Source organism: Triticum aestivum, chromosome 3B (genome assembly GCF_018294505.1).
Source record: "Triticum aestivum cultivar Chinese Spring chromosome 3B, IWGSC CS RefSeq v2.1, whole genome shotgun sequence".
In the NCBI taxonomy this organism is placed as follows: domain Eukaryota; kingdom Viridiplantae; phylum Streptophyta; class Magnoliopsida; order Poales; family Poaceae; genus Triticum; species Triticum aestivum.
Window position 1 is genome coordinate 576,893,918 of NC_057801.1, and position 8,690 is coordinate 576,902,607.

Consider the following 8,690-nt stretch of genomic DNA (forward strand, 5'->3'; position numbering starts at 1 on the left):
TGGTGTATGTATAAACAATACGGAGGTTGAAATTTTTCATAAAGAAATACACATTATCTAGACGCTACATAGAAGTTCGTATGTGTGGATAGAAAGAGCCTTGTGTTACAGATACGACAATTCAAATTAATAATACTTCTCTCAAATTGTAGAAAATAAATCATATGTACAATCAATCAGTAAGTACTACCATTAGCAAAAACAGAAACATGTATGCTAGCAACCCATGTGTCCGGTACACGTGCATCTCAGGATTCCAGGAGACGGTTGAAAACCATGGGCACACGATCTTTCTCATCACCGGCAATAAAATTAGTCACAGTAGAGGACCCCTTCATGAGCAGGTGAGACCCGTCCTGATGGATGACACGAGGCATTCATAAATCCCGAAGCATCTAATCTCTCCCCTCCTGATTTCAGATGGGGCTAGGATAGATGCTTTGTGATTTGTGAATGTCACGTGTTATCCATCAGGATGGGTCTCACCTGCTAACCCGTGAGACCTGGTCTCATAGAATTCTTTTCCCCCCTCCACGAACACCGTGTGGACGTTGTCAAAGCCGTCCGCATCCTCACTAAGGGCGGTGTCCCACAACCATCAACCGCAAGTCCGCAACTTAGCCACGGGTAAAAGAACTACAGGCACGAATCATATTTCCAACCATCAGTAGCAGCTCGCCAACCACGGGGATGACCAACAATACCAACACAAATCTCACAAGGACGACCAAGATGGCGTAAACCACGGGGATCACCATGAATTAAACGCATCAGTAAAACAATCCAATACTAAATCCCCATAATTATAAGGCCCACGATGACCGCTCTAGAAGACACCAATTGAATGGTCACCGAAGGCGGCCACCGAGAAATAGCAACCAAAATGACACAACAATAACGCATAAAGGGGATTGAAAAAGCGAAACCGCCTGCGTTAAGCGGCCATCAAAAACATGCATGACAAATTGGTAAATGCAGTAGACACATCACGCGTCCAGAACCCTCCTACGCCACAACATGCATGCAGCCGATAGAAACAATCCATCGCCCGACAAACCAAATAATTGACCAGGAACCAAATCGATGGAAAACCGCAACAGACACTGATCCAGCATACCCCATAATCTCCTGAGAATTAAATCTGTCGCACCCGGACTAAGATTAGTTCGGTAGCCAAAGAAATATTAATGAAACAGGAAAAACAAAGAAAGATTTGTGCTCTGTACATGCCTATGCTCTCCTCATCAAGAAGGATTTACCTATGCAAGGCATCTTCTAACATATAAAGCTTCCTACACTACCCGCCATTCTAGCGCCCCCGCGTGCGCGATGCTCGTTCGGCCACTGGATTCCTTCCCTGTAGCTCCCTTTTGGCTGCTGGCGTGTGGTGGGCCGCCGGTTTTTTTCCACGTCCATGGCTGTTTGAAGAGCGAATGACAAGTGGGGCTCGTTATGTGTGGGTCAAAAGAATGACGTGCCTTTCGTTTAATTCTGCGTAACAAAAGCAAGAAACCCTAGACGGACGAGGGGTAAAAGGAAAAAGTAAAGCAGCCGCCTTATCTCCTCGCTCGCTCCCTCCTCTCTCCCACGCCGCCCCGTCCCTCTCCCTGCTCGTCCCCTCATCTCCTCTTTCCTCGATGCCGGATCCCCTGCTTGCCTCTCCGACCTAGGCCAGAGCCTCGCCGGCAGCTCCCCCAAGTCGGCGCCCGCTAGCTGCTGGTGTGGAGCCGAGCTTCTCTGACGGCGACGGCGACAAGCTTGTCCAGGTCGTCATGGCCGGCGACGACGAACGGGAGGGCAGAGGTGTTTCCATGGCCACCTTTGCCGAGAGCTCGCACATCTTCAACCCTCAGCCATGTATGTGCCTTCTTCTTTGCATTTCCTTGTTCTAATTCTTGGCAGTAATCCTAATTGATTTGATGTTTAGGTTAGTTTTGGGGTGGCTATTTTTTGGATCCGCTGCTGCCGCGCGCCGTGCGTCTGGATCAGGCACAGGTCGCCGCCATAGGAGAGCAGGGTGGCGTGGTCTTTGTGGTGGGCATGGAGCAAGGGAGGATGAGGCGCTGGTATGAGGAAAGGAGCAGCAAGGTCGGAGTTCCAGGCGGTGCTGGCCGTCGTCACATGTCCCCAGTCTAGGTTGCCCATCTGCGTCCGAGTCATCTTCCTCCCCAATTTTTACTTCTTGATTTATTGTTTTTCTGAACATATGTGTGCAGATCTAAGAAAAAAGAGAAGGGGATGAATCTGGAGGAAGAGCTTGGTGAAGAACAAGGTGATCTCTCTCTCTCTCCATCTCTTTGAATTTAAGTCCACTTTCATCTTTTTCATTGCTGCTATTTCTCGTGGGATATTCAGTAGTTGAGAACACATATTTTGTAGGTGTTCGTAATGGCAACGGTGGTAATCAACGATGAGAAAAAAGGACCGAGATTGTATTTGTACTAGGTATGTTCCTCATCTCTCTCAGTCCTTGTTCCAATCCCCACCCTGATGTAACTGTTTCTTCACAACTATTGGATGTGTCTTAGGAGATGAATGCCATGGATTGTTTAGATTCTTGTTGAGCTAACCACTACTTAAACTATTTGTCCCCTTGTTAAAGCTAATCATAGTAATAGTTGGTGATCGTCTGGCTGCTGTGTATAGTGGCAACCAAATTCATGATGATGAATTGAATCAAACCCGTAGTAAAGTTAGTGTTAAATCACACATGTGTATAGTCAAGTTCAGTACACTCAAGCAGTTTTGTCAGATTGTAGATTTAGTATGACAAGAAAATTACTTGAAAGAAATGGGTACAACCACTGTGATAAATATCAGTAGTATGCATTGTATATGTATGCTCAGTCATGTTTAACTCTGAGTATTTTTCCCCTATGTGTTACAGCAGGTGATGCCTTAATTTAGTTCATGGCATTATGGCGGGACGCATGTGGTAAATGGTTACAATGATGGCTCATGGAGTTAAAATTTTGTGTTCTGTACAGATTTGAGATGATAGAAATTCAAAATAGGTAAACCAATAAGCCATGTTTTTCTTTGGTGTTGCAGTTGTCATGTGTCACAAGTTATATATGTGTGTTCATAATTATAACTGCACTTTGTCCTTGTCTTTGCAAGTGTGATATATGCATGTTCATAATTATATTTTAGTCCTAATTTTCAGATCATGACCACAGCTTGCGGAGTTTCAAAATCTAACATCTCTAATTTCCGCATCAAGCTAAGTGGTCCCGTTGTTTAGCATTTAGGCACTTTCTATTTGTTGCTTCAATGTAATGTTTAAGGTTGTTGCTTTAACAGTGTTTGATCTAGATTATCAGTAAAACACACTCACAATTAGGTGTTCTTCCTTGGTTAGCTGCTTGCATTTCTTATGTTTGATTGGTTCAAGCCAGCATGACTCTTTTTCTTTGCATTTCATAGGGTTCCTTTGCTACTGTTGGTTGTGTCCTTGCTTCTTGGAGAGGAGGGAGGACAGATGATTTTGATGCCAGAAATAGGGGAGGTAATGAAAATACTATGCTCTATTATGCTACAGCTGCTTAGCCATTGGATCTGGTTTCCTTGAGCAAATGTTTATTCGTTTACTCATTTCTGCTCTTCTTGGTGTATGTGAAGTGATACAATCGTATTCCATTGGTTTCAACTTACTTTTCCTGAACTAATTCTGTAATGAGTACACATTGGCCTCTCCAGAGGCCCTTCGTAATCATATTCAAGTTATACCACTGGATAAATACTGATAAGATAACCTGATCTTAATGAGTTGGCTACAAATTCTAAATATTATTAGTTTGAGATAGAACCTAAGCAGCAAAAATTGTTTGCTTTGGCTGAAGATATACGGTTTTCTTTCTCAAAGGGTATGCATGAGAGTTTGATAAGATTTGATTGCTTAGGTTTTGTTTCGATCCCATTCACTGGTCTGATGTTGTTTTTATGATTTTGATAGTACCGAGTTTCCTTTCTTTAGGAACATAAGGTCAAGTATCCATGTTGTTTGGTACCTTATAGAAGATGCATTACGCAATGGTCTCGGCAACTGCAGCGAGATTTCACAGTCATGATTTTTCCATATTGGTATGGATTCTAAAACCGTATAGGAAAATGCCATCTTTCACAAAATGAAACTATGCCTACAGAGCTGTTGAGGGATGCCCTGTAGTGGACTGGCTGAGACTGTCGAGCATCAGGTTGCAAATCTCCAGAGATATTATATCCCTTCTTTCACTCTTGCGATCTATGTGTGACTGTTTCTGCAAGCTTAGATTCAATGATTGGTTGTTGTCGCATTTGCATGGTGTCCGTCTGATTCAGAGGTTGCGATATAGTTTGTCAACCAATGGGATGGTATAAACTTGACCTTCTCGTTATGGTGTTCATTTCCATGTGCAGAAATAGATTAAATCATGCTTTGTTATAGATTCCGTAGGTCTGGTCTGTACCAAGAAATACCTGCAGATTTTAATGTTGCTATGTGCATATAAGCTTCAGTCATTTGCTGGGCATTAAACTCAGTCACATATTACGTATACATGGACGACAGTGATTTCTTTTTTCAGCATTTATCATTTTGACATTACGTCCTTCATAGCTTGATTAAATTTCTAGAGAAGCAATGTTTATTTCTACACTATGTTCTGCTTGCTTTATATTGAGAAAGAACCAATTTTTTGGGACATTTATTTCGATGCTTCCTATACTACACTCTTGATTATTTCTGTTCATGTCCTCGATATTTTATTCCCTATTGTTTCTTTCCGACAGTACAAGGGGCTCATTGGTAGCCTGGCCTGCTTTTGGTATATCAATGAGGACATCCCTGACATAAATTCGTTTCGTGATAGGTAATTCCACACATCACTATTTTGTGTGCCTGCTATTGTTTGCTTGGCTTGTTAATCGTCTTCATGCCTTCTGCGAAAATATTTCTTACTTTTGTAGTGGGTGACTGAGAAAGGAGCCCAAGCAGAAGGCAGAACACAGATGGAGCAGTTGACTTGTTCATGTTCATTTCCCTTTCCGCAACGAATAGAATCCAATTAATTAATTTGGGTGTATGCTGATTGAGATAGTTAATCAATTGGGTATGTAGATCATGGTGTTGGTAGGTAAGTCTATACTCCTCTACATTTGCCTTTTTTCTACCTGATGAATATTCAGACTACTGATGTTGCAGACGGAGGCTTACAGCATGGGGTGGCCACATCCAGCGAGGGTGGCGTTCTGTGGATTCGGCGCCCCCCATCCCAGCAGCGCGTGGGAGCCGGTGTCTTCGGGAAGAGCTGGGTCTCCTTGCCGGCGACCTCACCATCTTGCCAGCGACTTCACCTTCACCAGCCCATCTACAGGTATGGTAGCTCCTCCACCCCCTCTCTTCTTTGATAGTGATTACTTGTTGTTGTTGCAGAAATAACCAAAACATGTTTGAGATTTCAATAAAAAGGATTTTATTTTACTGGCCAGTTCTAGAGAGAGAGAAAGAGATGTATGCGAAACCAAGAAAAAGAGGAGGACATGTACATTTTTCTTGAGTCCTCACTGTAACTATTACATTTTCAGATATTTCATCCCTTTCCGTGTGTGCATAATTGACCAGCCAACATGGTGACCTATCCCCAACTGAATTAACTTTACCCTCATATCAAACAAAAATGGCTTCGATTGCAACTGAACTTATTCATATAATTGTAATCACTAATTGTTAATTCTCATTAACCTCTAATTAAGTATTCAAAATATCACATTACCATTGATACCATGTTTTGTATTTTCTTCTTCTATCACTCCACAACTGAACTTACTTAAGCAGGTTGATAGATGATATCTTGTCTGCGCAGTGGATTACCTAGAATATTGGACTTTCCATCAGCTTATTCATGACTGCACTTACTTTTTGTCAGCCTATGTGCTCAAAATAATGAGAGGATGAATGGTTTAGTTGGATACGGACCTGCTTCTTCCTGGTGATATCCATTGTAGTTTTTGTTGGCGATATAATGTGCTTGACAAGCTGCCGAGATAATTCATATGCCTCTCAGTCATGTTTCTTATATTTTGTATACTTTCGTTTATTAACTCAATATCACTCACACCGTATAACTTTATTGTAGTTGCTTGAGCTGAAGCATTGAGATGGTGAAACATTAGCTATTGCTGATTCTAAACTTGGAAATGCTATAAAAGAGAAGCTGGTCAGTTAGGTTCCTTAGTTGCGCTGTTCCTGTAGAATTACCAGTTCTGCTTACAGGTTTTATGTGCTTTTGCAGAAAATTGGCTGCGTTCACAACAGTGATGTGATGGAGCTAATGAGAGGGCTCAGAAATCAGCTTAGTGAGCTTATATCTTGGTTGGGCACACAAGACCTTGGTCCGAGGAGCTTGGGACTTTCCCACAGCTTGTCTAGATACAAGCTGAAATTCGGTCAAAAAAAGGTGAGTCAATATTGTGATTAGTTCACTTGGCTGAACCATGTTAGTACAGAGCTAAATATCCATAGAAAACATGCAAAGTTTCTGATAGATCTTATTCAGATGTTGTAAACGACGTCAACTAGATGCTTTTTGTCGATATTGCATTATTACCAAATAAAACAAATAAAATAATGTGGCTTTGTGGTTTGAGACTGATACTGATACTTTATATTAGTTGCTAAAAATATGTACTTCAGTATTTGACTACTTGTGCGAGGGTGCACATGTAAGCCGTGATGGGTTTCTAGAGTATGTTATGTCTCCATTATGAAATTTTCCATACCATGCAATAACCTGCTAAAAATGGATATTCTCAAATAGTACTAAGAAAATAGTATTGATTTCTATTTATTTTAATATGAGCGCCTCTATTTAGAGGATTCTATGTCTAATTATTCAAAGTTCTAATATATGAAGATATATGCTCATCTTTATTTTGTTTGATGCATTTCTCATTGAGAAACTGGAATATGAAACTATTATTATTTATCAGGTGAGGAATTCATGGGCTTGTAACATGGAAAAATAATTGTAAGTGTAGTTTCAGGTAAGAACATGCCGAATATAACAGCCGAAGAAGGAAGGGACATGAGGCTGTAATGTCTTTTTTGTTCCCATTCCTTTCAGGAAGTCACAGCTAGGAGTGGTGGAGTGGTGAGTGGACATATAACTGTCTGTTAGCCCTTTTATGTTTTTCTGAATGAAGTGGGAACTAATGCTAGATTCTTTTCCTGATACATAATTGATATGTACACTTACCACACTATCGTGATCACAAATGTTTACAACTGTCTGAATCGTGTGATTGCAAAGTAGAACCCATATGATTGATACTGATGATGTAATGTGTTATCTGCATTATATCTCAATTTTGAATGTGACATGTATTGTATGTATATGCAAAAATTGAGCTTTTTGTCAACCTCTATGTTGCCTGAGTTTCCAACTTTTTTGCTTGCTCCGATCCTTCATTGTGGTTGTTAGCAATACTACACTTTGTTATTTTCACAAGGAGTGTAGTTCCATGAAACGTGAAATTTTATTATGTTAGGTGTACATTTTACCTATGGCACTAACCTCTTTTATTTGTCTATGTAATGACCATATGCATAAATAGTCGAAAATGGTATTTGAATACTTCATTTTTTAGTTGATTCTTACTATGCACCTGAATGGTTTCTAAAGTTTGAAATTACTAAAGAAACACAATTTGTTTCAAAACACATTGGGTTTGAATTTGGACCTTGCGCCACTTGGCTCTAGCTATGTTACATGAATAAGATAACAAAATATGCATGCTCAAGTATACATTTTCAAAGATCCTTCATTTTTCATCTTAAAGGGTTTGAAGTAGTACCCTAAGTGGTTGCTAAAACCTACTTCTACTAATGAAGTCAAATTATTTCAAAACACTTCGGGTTTGACATGGTCTTTGGGCTTGCTCAAACATGAAGTTATTGTAAAAATGAAAATATTTTCAACGCGTACATGGTTTTACATGGGTCTCTGCGTCATTTGGCGCATCTAGTGTATCATAAATTCCCATGTATGTCTCTTGGATCGATCGATTGACACTGGTTTGTTTTGCAGAGTCGGAGCTGGAGAGCGAGGTGAGTGAGCTACCGCCGTACCGGGTGCACTACCTAATGCAGCTCGGGAAACGCCACGACATGACGTGCAAGCTGCTGGAGCGCGTCATCACAGCCGTGAAAGCGTCCACCGGCATCATCCGTACTGAAAAGAGGGTAACATTTAAAACTTGCCCAAATTATGAGTGAAACTATTGAGTAATCTAGGTGAAGAAATTGAAGCAAATCGTAAAGAAATGGATTAAAATGTGGTGTACATTTTAGAAACTAAACAAAGGGTATGCTTAAAACTGGATTATCAGACAGACTTAAACCTAAGCTTGAAATTAGGCTTTTGTAGAAATAGTGTAATGCAGAGGTTATTTCAGTGAACGGCTACCACATCCACATGAGTAAGTTTATATCAGTGAACTTTACCCATGAGTAAACATATATGGTCTAAGATCGCTGTGTGTGAAAAATTGCATCATCGATCGGCACATGGATCTCATGGCTGTTGGATTCAAGGCAAGTCCTGCCACTTCACTACTCATCATGTGTTGGGATCGGGAGTGGCCAATGACCAGAGGTGAGAGTGTCTCTCGAACATGCATAGAAAAAAAATCAACTTAACAGTAAGCGAAAA

At 40.8% G+C, this 8,690-nt stretch overlaps 1 long non-coding RNA gene across 4 annotated transcripts; it reads left to right on the forward strand.

Moving 5' to 3' along the window:
- The first annotated feature begins 822 nt into the window (after positions 1-822).
- On the forward strand, positions 823-4,215 carry LOC123071022 (uncharacterized). 4 transcript variants are annotated; one of them, XR_006434093.1, is made up of 7 exons: positions 823-1,857; positions 1,928-2,136; positions 2,217-2,272; positions 2,380-2,445; positions 2,888-3,014; positions 3,167-3,508; positions 4,146-4,215. It is a non-coding gene; the product is annotated as an uncharacterized lncRNA (long non-coding RNA). The 4 variants fall into 4 exon arrangements; XR_006434092.1 differs by having other exon boundaries at positions 827-1,857; positions 3,977-4,207; XR_006434095.1 differs by having other exon boundaries at positions 878-1,857; positions 3,427-3,508.
- The last annotated feature ends 4,475 nt before the right edge of the window (positions 4,216-8,690 follow it).